This window comes from Lithobates pipiens, unplaced genomic scaffold (assembly GCF_037356315.1).
Source record: "Lithobates pipiens isolate NorthernLeopardFrog02 unplaced genomic scaffold, aLitPip1_a1.2 Scaffold_18, whole genome shotgun sequence".
Lineage (NCBI taxonomy): Eukaryota > Metazoa > Chordata > Amphibia > Anura > Ranidae > Lithobates > Lithobates pipiens.
The window spans coordinates 533695659-533708442 of NW_027507758.1; positions in this window are offsets into that span (position 1 = coordinate 533695659).

Below are 12784 nucleotides of genomic sequence, written 5' to 3' on the forward strand. Positions count from 1 at the left end.
AAAAACTGAAATAATATTATATAGACACCTGTCTATATAAGACCTTAAAGCGCACAGTGCATGGCAGAGCAAATGAGAATCATGAGGTCAAAGGAATTGCCTGAAGAGCTCATAAACAGAATTGTGGCAAGGCACAGATCTGGCCAAGGTTACAAAAACATTTCAGCTGCACTTAAGGTACCTAAGAGCACAGTGGCCTCCATAATCCTTAAATGGAAGACGTTTGGGATGACCAGAACCCTTCCTAGAGCTGGCCGTCTGGCCAAACTGAGCTATCGAGGGAGAAGAGCCTTGGTGAGAGAGGTAAAGAAGAACCCAAAGATCACTGTGGCTGAGCTCCAGAGATGCAGTCGGGAGATGGGAGAAAGTTGTAGAAAGTCAACCATCATTGCAGCCCTCCACCAGTCGGGGCTTTATGGCAGAGTGGCCCAACTTAAGCCTCTCCTCAGTGCAAGACACATGAAAGCCTGCATGGAGTTTGCTAAAAAAAAACACCTGAAGGACTCCAAGATGGTGAGAAAAAAGATTCTCTGGTCTGATGAGACCAAGATAGAACTTTTTGGCCTTAATTCTAAGCGGTATGTGTGGAGAAAACCAGGCACTGCTCATCACCTGTCCAATACAGTCCCAACAGTGAAGCATGGTGATGGCAGCATCATACTGTGGGGGTGTTTTTCAGGTGCAGGGACAGGACGACTGGTTGCAAGAGGGAAAGATGAATGCGGCCAAGTACAGGGATATCCTGGACAAAAAGCTTCTCCAAAGTGCTCAGGACCTCAGACTGGGCCGAAGGTTTACCTTCTAAGACAATGACCCTAAGCACACAGCTAAAATAACGAAGGAGTGGCTTCACAATAACTCTGTGACTGTTCTTGAATGGCCCAGCAAGAGCCTTGGCTTAAAACCAATTGAGCATCTCTGAGGAGACCTAAAAATGGCTGTCCACCAATGTTTACCATCCAACCTGACAGAACTGGAGAGGATCTGCAGGGAGGAATAGCAGAGGATCCCCAAATTCAGGTGTGAAAAACTTGTTGCATCTTTCCCAAAAAGACTCATGGCTGTATTAGATCAAAGGGGTTCTTCTACTAAATACTGAGCAAAGGGTCTGAATACTTAGGACCATGTGATATTTTAGTTTTTTTTTCTTTTTTAATAAATCTGCAAAAATGTCAACAATTCTGTGTTTTATGGGGTGCTGTGTGTACATTAATGAGGAAAAAAATGAACGTAAATGATAAAGCATAAGTATAAAACAATATCATCTAAACTTTCAATCAGTTTATTCACAGTATTTTAAAATCACTTTTTATAAATTATTATAAAATACATGCACGGTCAGCCTCCTCAAGGCTATTTTGGTGCTCTATGTGACGAAAAGGCAAAACCATCATCTATTAAAAAAATTGTTTTCCTTCACCTTTGCCTTAAATAACCCATACCCATGGACCATACACATTTTTCCTAAAGCAGACACTTTGGGGTAAATTTACTAAAACTGGTGCATTCAGAACCTGGGGCAGCTGTGCATGGTAGCCAATCAGCTTTAAACTTCAACTTGTTCAATCAAGCTGTGTCAATAAAACCTGGAAACTGATTGGTTTCTATGCAGAGTTGCACCAGATTTTTCACTTTCCAGTTCTAGTAAATAACCCCCTTTCGCTTACACTGGTATCAATATTGTCTATGTTGGTCATGTGGTATCGTCCGGGTGATTACAACACGTTTTGTAGATTTCCAGGGCCCACTTCATCAGGTATTTTTGAGGACTATATCACAAAAAGAATTGTGTAATTGAAAAATGGATTGAATAATGTATCAAGGGCCAGAGATCTCCACTTCACCAAACTATCCCCCTGGGTGGAGAGCAAATAAGTGGCATCCACAATGATGACAAAATAATTGGGATCTCAACACTAGAATCACCCACAATGAGGAAACCCACCGAGATCAAGCCAATATGTTAGTTAACCACATAATAGATATTGAGGCTGCGTATATTATGTATTTTATAATTATTTAAAAAAATGATTTTAAGGTACTGTGACTCAATTGATTGAAACTTTCAATGTTGTTTTACAATTTTAAACTGGCACCTTAAAAGTCCCAAAATGCAGAGAATTTACTATATAGTTAGTTACTAGGGATGTAAAGCGATAAATTGTTGGATCAGTTATTGCTGTGTAATTCTTTTTGGAATATGACAGGACATTCTGAGTTACCACTGAATGTTATTTTTGTACCTAGACAGCCTGAAAAGAAATCAGCTGGAATTAAGTTAAAATACACAAGTAAGTTATGCATAAAAAACTTTCTCACAACACAGGTATGGAATAACTTTACAATTAAGAGAACAAAAATTAAATGGAAAACTTAAGGTGTTGCGCGTAATGACTGTTTTTATAGTAACAACACAGGAATGTATGGGTAACAGGTATGCAATTAATCAAACCACTTGAGTTCCCCGTGGCATTCCATTTAATTCTTTAGAAAGGGAACACATAAGTGCTGGAAGAAGACACACATGCAGTGCCCAGGTATCTAGCTCTGACATTCATCCTATCAAAAGGGCTTACTGGTGTGAGAATTACAAGTGAAGAATTGCTGCCACAGTGCCCACATATTCTACACTACATTGACATAAAACAAAAACAGCGCCTTTAGACAACTTTGAATAAGGTGGGAATGTGTTAGAATGCCTATCATTTTTTTTAGATGCTTTTTGTGTTCTGCTAGAGCTATTCCCTTTCACCTTGGAGATATCTCTCCGCCTTAGAGACATCTCTCCAAAATGAACAATACATTTCATCTTAGAGAGTAGTCACTGGAAAATTTGTCTTCGCTGTTCCAGTGACAACTGTAAAATTTTGTTTTTTTCCCATAACTTTCTGTCTTGGTGACAATGGTCACCAGGAGAAATAGAAGGGCAAATCTCCCCAAGAGGAAAATAAATTGCGCTAAAAATCTCACAGGAGATCTAACCCATCCACATGCTATCTAAAACCAAAAAAATAGTTTAGGGTTTAACAATGAAAAAATGGTTATATTGCAATTATTTTAAAAATTAAGCCGAACTGCACACCTTGTAACCAATGGAAATTCTGTTTTCAAACTACATGCCATCATCATCCCAGTGCAGAGCAAAGCAAAACCAACACTTCTCCAAGCAGTCCTCTGTAGTCAGCCATCCAGAAAGTATATATACTACCTAAAAATTAACCAACTTATTTGCTCCCCCTTGGTCTATTGAATATTCTTTTGAATACATTTTGTTACATCTGTTTGACAAATGAAAAAGATACCTGTGCTGTCTGCTTGTGTTGACTGGTATCATAGCTCCCAACTGTCCCTGATTTTGAGGGACTGTCCCTGATTTGGAGCAATGTCCCTCTGTTCCTCTTCCCCCCTCATCTGTCCCTCATTTTGGTCTGATCCATATAGTTGTATATAAAATGCCTTTTCAAAAGGTGTTTCCCATTGCTAAATCTTTCATCCAATTTCTAAATTGCTGCATTTGTACATTTTAAAAGCCAATATAAAGGAATGGTAGTGGTAAAAAAAGCCCTTCTGGATTTAATTCACCTTTTTTTTGGTTAATTCTCCTTTAGCCTCCCTGTCGGTTTTCCCGAGTGTGGCTCTGGGTTAAATTTCAGTACCATTAGCAGTATCCCCGAGCCACACTCGGGATTACTTGCAGGATCCTGGTGTAGTGTACTTACCTTGTCCCCAGGATCCTGTGATGTCCCCCCGCTGTGTCTGTGGGCTGTGTCCTCTGCCCGATGCTCTGTATGCCAGGCTTCGTTCCCTGCCAGCATTGCGACGGATCGGGGTTGAGCCCGGCGGCAAATTCAAAAAATAGAAAATTCATACAAATTCATTACTGTATGAAATCATTTCACATCCCTTTTGCCCTTTTGTCCCTAGTGGTTTGTCCAGTGCCTTGCATAAAGTTTTATATTATAAATACAGTTCTTTCTGCCTGGAAACTTGAGATTATCCATGGCAACCAAAAAGTGTCCCTTTACGTCAAAAGGGGTTTTAGACCAGCTAGAAAACAGGAATAGTAAATTAGAACACTTGCACAAGTGAGCGATAGTGAATCGTGGGTAAATTCATTTTATTATTATTATATTATTTTTTATTATTATTTATAGTTATTTATTATATTATAATTTAGGATTTTGTGTTTCAAAATGTATCATACCCGGGATGTCTACTAGACTCTTGTTTGGACAGATTTAAGTGTGTTATTGCTAAGAAGTACAGGCCTACAATATAAAATGGCACATTTCTATGCAAAATAATTGTACCGCTTTGAGATGCAAAAATGGGACATAATCATACAGCCAGGGAGGTTAAGGGGGTGTGGCAAGGGGTGTGTCCTTTGCCTACAAACGTTTGTTAGTAGGTGTCCCTCATTCCCATCTCAAAATGTTGGGAGGTATGTGGTATTGGTTAGCATTGTTCCCAGTTCTCTTTGTGAACTATGGATGAGGACAGAGGGAGGTGTTCGGTATTCCTAAAATACTTCCTCTGGTAGGGTAACAAAGTTGCTCCTCCCTAGGGACAGTACTTTACTTGGGCATGCTCACCTAAAGCAATGTGTGCTACTGGTGGGATTACCAGGTGAAAGAAAAGTCAAACACAAGGACTGTAAATTCAATATATTACCGTTTTATATTTAGGTTTGGATACATCAAGGAACTTGCGTCCCTGTTGGACCGTTTGCAATACGTTTCTGCGTGATGATCACTATCAGATCTTTCAGCTAGACTTGGCAATGACCATTATGCCTATGGCTTTTTTCCCCTCATAAGCAAACCCACACCAAACTGCTCAAAATGTCTGTTGAGCTATACAGTATTAAAAAAAAAAAAAAAAGTAATAATAACTGACAGACTGATGTGTTTCAAACTGTCATCCATTTATTATTCATAGCTAACATGAAAAGAAAAGGATCGTCTCTAAATACCCATCCTTCATCAGGAATGAAGCAGTTCAGCTGTTGCCTTAAAGTATTTCATACTTTAAAGCCGATACTATAGAGCACATGTGTATTCCACAATACGTTACAATTGGGGTAATTAAAAAAACAGGCCTTAGGCACACAAACAATATCTCAGTTCTGCAGCCAAGAAATCAGATGGAAGGGGGACCCTGTCCCAATGGTATACAAAGTAAAAGTTATTCGAGAACTAACACAATCATCAAGTGCTTATTTTGTACGTAGGCTTAGCTACATTAGATTAAAGTGGTTGTAAACCCTCACATATACCCAGTGAAGTGACTGGCCTCAGGCGATACACAAAGAGGAAACACATCCTCCTATATACGTTATACCAGTTTATCTGCAGTCTTCTCTTCTCTACATCTGTTCAAATTGCTGAATTTATAATGCTTGTCTGAGAGTTCTGAAAAAAAGGGGCGGAGAACTGAAGTTACACTCTGGAGAGATCAATGAGGAGAGCTCTGATAGCTGATTGGAGGGAAGAGACACACCTCCTGTACACAGGAACAGAGCTTAGGCTGTCAATCCACTGGAGCCCCCTACCTTGTCTTTTTTTCTTGGTGTCAGGAAAACTTGTCAGGAGTGACTCATACCGATAGCAGAGGAAGGAAGCAGCAGACATACAGTGCTCTTAATCCTTTCCCGCCACCGCCTCCCAGCCCTAAAAGATTTTCTAGACGTCAGGAGGCGGGCATTCGGGTCATGTGACTGATGTGATTGGTTGTAAAAAGGCAAGTATGCATCGGGAGCTTTCCGGTCCCCACCGGTTACTGTGCTGGGAGCGCGTCTTCTCAGAGATGTGTTTGGATAGGGACGCATATATACAGCCTCTCAGAGTTAAAGCCCACCTGCGGAGAGGCCTCATATATGCATATGGCTGGCAGGAATAGGTTAAATGAGACAAGGACACACTATAGAGGGATATGCTTTGTTCATATTTCATGTCTGACGTTTACAACCACTTTAAATGGAAATACAGGAATGCGCACTGTGCAAATTCTATCTGGGCATTGTAAAACCCTACAAAGATTGATCAATGCATTAACTTTAAAAACTGGGTTGTCTTAGAAAAAAATAGTTTATTAAGATCATGTAGCCCTTAAAATAAAACTGCCTTAATTCTATACTGCTCATTCTCACTATTTGTGCTTGAAAATCGAATTTAATCCACTTGAATGAACAGCACAGGGAAGCACAGAACGAATTAGAAAATAGCTTATTGTCTCATGTCCATGCACTTTTCTTCTGTTGAAAAATGAGAAAATGAAACAAAAGTGGAAAAGGTGAGAAATAGCCATAAACCAGGAGTATAAATAATGTGAGCAGCCTCAGGTACGACTGCAATCCTGCAACTTTCTTCCTGGACACTCTGGGAAAGAAATCATAGCGCACACTAAATTCAGCTGAAAAAGCTAAAGCCCAACTCCGGCCATTCTTTTTTTCCCCATGCAGTGGGGCCGTGTTCACGCTGCATGATTTAATGGCGTGTTTTGTCTAGGGATGAACACAGAGCCTATACTCACCGCATCCTTCAATGCTCTGGAAAACAGTGCTTCCCAAAATCCAGCGGTGGACTGTTCCTGGCAAATTCAACTGCACAAGATCCCTGGACCACGCGCGTGGGCGGGCAAGAACCAAAGGGGTCGGTCTTGCACTGGGAGGATCAGAGGATTAGGTATTTCTATATCTCTATCTAGACAAAAACAAGCAGTTAACCTATGCAGTGGGGGAAAAAATTGCCCTGATTTCAGCTTTAAGCCTAGGCCTGCCCCTTCCTATCTCACTTTATCTTCACCTCTCTAATGGTCTATCTGTGAAATAGGTGTCTTCAAACACCAATATGAAGTTGCAATAGAGGGAAGCCTGAGGCTCAACTTTCCAATTTCAGGTTAGAGTTTGCATAAGGGTCGGTTTACACTAGATGTGGTGCAAATTCACACCACATCTAAATTGCAAACTTGTTCATGCGAACTGATTGCAGGGTTAATGGTAAGTTAACGACACTCCGCAATCAGTTCACAAAACTAAGCGATCAGCACAGCAATGTGGTGCGAATCACATGCAATTTCTGGCATCGCACAAGTGTGAACCAGCTCTAAATGAGTGTCCCACATTAAAGAAGAAAGTTGCAGGTTCCTATTTTCATTTATATTTCTTGATCAGGCGGCATAGTATCATAGGAGTGGATTTACTAAAGGCAAATGGACTGTGCATTCTGCAAGTGCAGTTGCACTAATTTCCCCCAGTTTAGTAGCTGTCGTAAAACTCTGCTGATTTCCATCATCTAATCATGTGCAAGCAAAAAATATGTTTATTTTTTTATTTTCCTTGCACCTGATTGGGTGTTCTGTACAACGTGAAGCTTTGCCAGATTCACTGAGCTTTGGGTAAAATGTAAAAAACACTTTATAAAGAATACCCTATTAGGTGCATTTTTGCTTGAACATGATTGGATGATAAAAATCAGCAGAGCTCTACCACATTTACTAAACTCTGGGGAAAATGAGTGCAACTGCACTTGCAGAGTGCATGGTCCACTTGGCTTTAGTAAATCTATAAGTTAATTTAGACTCATGTGGAACGGAATGTAATTGCCATCATCCCTTGACATATGTAAAAAATTGAGTGCCTCCAATAATGGGATTTTAAAGGCAATATGAAGAAAATTTCAAATATATATAGAAAAAGTAAATTATTTATTAATACAAAAAATGATAATAGTTATACAATTTATACAAGCAATCATAAAAAAAAATACAATTTGCACATATAGTAAGCAATAAGAGAGCGGCAATTTCCAACTACTAATCAATAAGGAGACATAGGATGTAATATGATTCTACAAAGTAGGTAGTTGAAAAATTCCGATGCGTTTCGAATAGTGCATATAAATTCTTCCTCAAGGAAGCCACTCTCTAAAAACACAAAATGTAAACTCAATACAAAAGAACATAGAAAAATATTTATTTGAACATATATGTATGTATATATAGGGGTATACAGAAACGCCCCTACACAAATACTCATATATCCACCTATTGATCCAGGACGAAGACAATCCCCACCCCAGGCACACAACTTGGCAAGGTCAGAAGCTATTTCACCGCAAACAAGGGGCACAAGAGTAAAAAACTCTACGAGGATGTTTAAAAATGCTCCACCGAATATGTCTCAAACCCCCCAGATAGGGAGAAAAATCTGGGCAAGAAAAGGGTTTACGGGACCTAAAAGATATATATATATATATATATATATATATAAAAAAATACAATTAATTAGGTGAAAGATCCATCATATATAAAAACATGTGCATTTATATAGGCGCACAGATATATATGACCATACATACGATGAAAAAAGACAACTTACAAAATTTCCAAAGAAAGGTGTGATGAGCTGAAATCTCAACACCACCAACGATCCTGATCCCACATAGGAGCAATCCACCATTGGACCAGAAACATGATTCCCTGAACCCTAGAGACAAAAATGGAGCAGACATCCCCTGGGCTCCTGGCGTTTGCCTTAAACAGCTCTCCTCTCATCAGCCTATCACGCCGGCCTTTTCCCCTTCCTTCCATTGCTGCTTGGGTGCCGCAGCTGTGGTTTATCTGCAATTGCGTCACGTTTTGACACAGTTTTTTCTTCCTGTGGGGCTATTTAAGGCAAACACCAGGAACATGTCTGCTAAACGACCATTCACATGCCAACTTATAGTCTCCACTGGAAACACGTGTGACAGGGTGACACTGCAAGAGGGCACTTGGCGTATAAGAACAGAGTGTTATATTGTATATAATAGGAAGTGTCTGAACAAGGCCTTCAAGGCAGAATCAGATGTTTTAATTAAAGCTGCAGATTTAAAAAAATATAAATAATTATTTGTAAAATATTAATAATGATATAAATGAATAAATGAGATTTGAGTGATTGGGTTTACCATCTCCTACATGTGATGTAGTCTGTTGCCTACCTCTGTGTAGGCTGTACTGTATGTCAGCTTGATGTGGTGGAAGGAGTGGACACAGGCGCAAATATCCAGTATATAACATGGGTGTGCAAATTAATATAGAATTCAAGAGCCAGTCTGTCCATTTCATGAACCAATTCCATTCACAAGAACTAGAGAAAACCTGAAACGTTGGGCACCAGTTGTTATATTTAAGTAGCATTGGCTACCTGGCTCCTGGTATATAAGCATTTTGGGTGCTGGACTACAAATGTGATTCTCTCCCATTGCCAGGAAAGGAGACAAAGTGCATTTACCGATTTCAGCATAATTTGAAACCATATTCAGGCATACCCCACTTTTAAGTACACAATGGGGTTTATTTACTAAAGCTGAAAAGTGCAAAATCAGACTCACTTCTGTATAGAAACCAATGAGCTTCTAACAGCTTGTTCAGTTAAGCTTTGGTAATAATACCTGGAAACTCATTGGTTTCTATGCAGAAATTAGCCTGATTTTGCACTTTCCAGCTTTAGTAAATAAACCCCATTGTGTACTTAAAAGTGGGGTATGTCTGTAATGGTGTCTAATTTGACGTTGGAAATGTACACACAATTGGCTTTCCTCAATCCTCTGGGTGAATGGTACTGATGACCAGGGTCTATGACAAGCCTTGTGCCTTTTGCTGCCCTAGGAGTTAAAAGGACAGAACCCCCTGTTATCTATGAAGACAATGACAAATGATACATGTCATCATTGTAACTATTTAGATAGACACAGCAGGAGCAGATTGGGAAGCAGAGATAAGACTGGGATTATACAGAATCCAACATAAACCATGCTGCACCATAGGTCAGATATCTACATTACAGAGCTAGTCGGTTTGCTGGGAGGTCTTGTGTCCCTGGGGTTGACTTTTCCAAACTATTTTTTAGTTTGTGCAAGTGAATACCATAGACATGTTGGCAGGATTTGACTGCTCTCAGTGAACTCTTTAAGTCTAATACCAACACTGTTTTTTTTCATTGTGGATAGAATGGTAAAGAGATTAAAAGAAAAAAATCTGTTAGGCCGCGTACACACGGGCGGACTGTTCGCTCAACTTTGTCCGCTGAACAGTGTTTCAGCGGACAGTCCGCTCGTGTGTGGGGCTTCAGTGGACAGTTTCAGCGGACAGTTTGACGAACAAAGTTTTTCGGAAATTCCGAAAAACTGTCCGCTGAAACTTGGTTTGAGCGGACAGTCCGCCCGTGTGTAGGCCACTTTCGAAATGAGCAAACTGTTCCCGCTCGGAGGAAAGTCTGCTCATTTCGAGCGCGTCTCCAGGTAGGCGGGGCCCGCGAGGGAGACGTCGCGGGCCCCGCCGCCTGGTATGGACTTAAAGGGGAACCCCAACGCCGAAAAAAATCGGCGTGGGGGTCCCCCCAAAGTCCACAACAGACCCTTGTCCGAGCACGCTACCCGGCCGGCCAGGAAGGGGGGGCGAGCGAGCGTGCCCCCCCTCCCGAGCCGTACCAGGCCGCGTGCCCTCAACATGGGGGGGTGCCTTGGGGAAGGGGGGGCCGCGCGCCCCCCCCACCCCAAAGCACCTTGTCCCCATGTTGATGAGGACAAGGGCCTCTTCCCGACAACCCTGGCCGTTGGTTGTCGGGGTATGCGGGCGGGGGGCTTATCGGAATCCGGGAGCCCCCTTTAATAAGGGGGCCCCCGGATACCGGCCCCCCACCCTATGTGAATGAGTATGGGGTACAATGTACCCCTACCCATTCACCTGTAAAATAAAAGTACCCAAAAAAAAAACACAACACACGAGATAAAATATTTTATTGCACAGCTCCGGGGGTCTTCCGTCTTCGGGGGTCTTCTCGCCGGACTCCTCCGCTATCTTCTTGTAGCTCTTTTGCTAGCGGAGGAGTCCGGCTTTCTTCCTCCCCGCCGCCGGCCTCTTCTCCCGACTTCGGGGGTCTTGTCCCCCTCTTCGGTTCTTCTGCCGGGCCACCGCGCCTTCTTATAGCTCTTTTGCAGACGGTGGCCCGGTCTTCTGTCACCGCTGTCGCCTTCCGGTCGCCTTCCGTTCTTCTTCTTGTTCTTCTTCTTCTTCTTCTCCAGGAGATGTTGACACGTCGCTCTCTCCGGCCGGAATGCCAGAGCCGCGCTGTGCGGCCACTTATATAGTGACAATGGGGCGGTGTCACATGGTATATGTCACATGGGTTGGTCACATGGTGACCCCGCCCCCTTACGATGTCATAGTCCCCATGTGACATCAACCCATGTGACCAACCCATGTGACATATACCATGTGACACCGCCCCATTGTCACTATATAAGTGGCCGCACAGCGCGGCTCTGGCATTCCGGCCGGAGAGAGCGACGTGTCAACATCTCCTGGAGAAGAAGAAGAAGAAGAACAAGAAGAAGAACGGAAGGCGACCGGAAGGCGACAGCGGCGACAGAAGACCGGGCCACCGCCTGCAAAAGAGCTATAAGAAGAACCGAAGAGGGGGACAAGACCCCCGAAGTCGGGAGAAGAGGCCGGCGGCGGGGAGGAAGAAAGCCGGACTCCTCCGCTAGCAAAAGAGCTACAAGAAGATAGCGGAGGAGTCCGGCGAGAAGACCCCCGAAGACGGAAGACTCCCGGAGCTGTGCAATAAAATATTTTATCTCGTGTGTTGTGTTTTTTTTTGGGTACTTTTATTTTACAGGTGAATGGGTAGGGGTACATTGTACCCCATACTCATTCACATAGGGTGGGGGGCCGGTATCCGGGGGCCCCCTTATTAAAGGGGGCTCCCGGATTCCGATAAGCCCCCCGCCCGCAGACCCCGACAACCAACGGCCAGGGTTGTCGGGAAGAGGCCCTTGTCCTCATCAACATGGGGACAAGGTGCTTTGGGGTGGGGGGGCCGCGCGGCCCCCTTCCCCAAGGCACCCCCCATGTTGAGGGCACGCGGCCTGGTACGGCTCGGGAGGGGGGGCGCGCTCACTCGCCCCCCTTTCCTGGCCGGCCGGGTAGCGTGCTCGGACAAGGGTCTGTTGTGGACTTTGGGGGGACCCCCACGCCGATTTTTTTTCGGCGTTGGGGTTCCCCTTTAAGTACATTCCAGGCGGCGGAGCCCGCGACGTCTCCGTCGCGGGCCCCGCCTACCTGCACACGCGCTCGAAATGAGTGGACTGTTGCCTCGTGTGTGGGCGAGTCCGTTCATTTCAAAAGTTGCGCGGACTTAGTACGACGAACAAAGTTTGCCGAATTTGTCCGCTCAAAAAGTGCCGTGTGTGGGCGTGTTCGTTCATTCAAAAGTTTGAGCGGACTGTTTGACGAACTTAGTTTCGGCAGACAGTCCCTGCGTGTGTACGCGGCCTTAGGGTTTTATTTCTGTCTGTGACCCCACTGGTTAGATTTTCCTTCACTTCCTGCCCCTGTGTCACCCATACCAGTAGGGGGTGTGGGCATCACCAGGACAGGAAGGAACAGACAGCAATAAAAACATTGTCAGAAATGTCAAAGTGTTTGTACGTTTTTTTTTATATTATTATTAAAATAACAAACATGTTATATCAACCACTTCCCTACCCGCCCATTGTCATATGATGTCCACAGATGGGATATGATATCCTCGGCGTCCTGGTGGTATAGGATGCCACCGTGTCACTGAGGAGCCGATGTGTGTGCCCGGTGGCCGCGATGTCCGCCGGCAACTCACGATTGCTCGTTACAGAGCAGGAACATGAATCTATGTGTATAAACACACAGATCTACATCCTGTCAGGGGAGAGGAGACAGATCGTGTGTTCCTAGTATATAGGAACACCTATCAGTCTCCTCT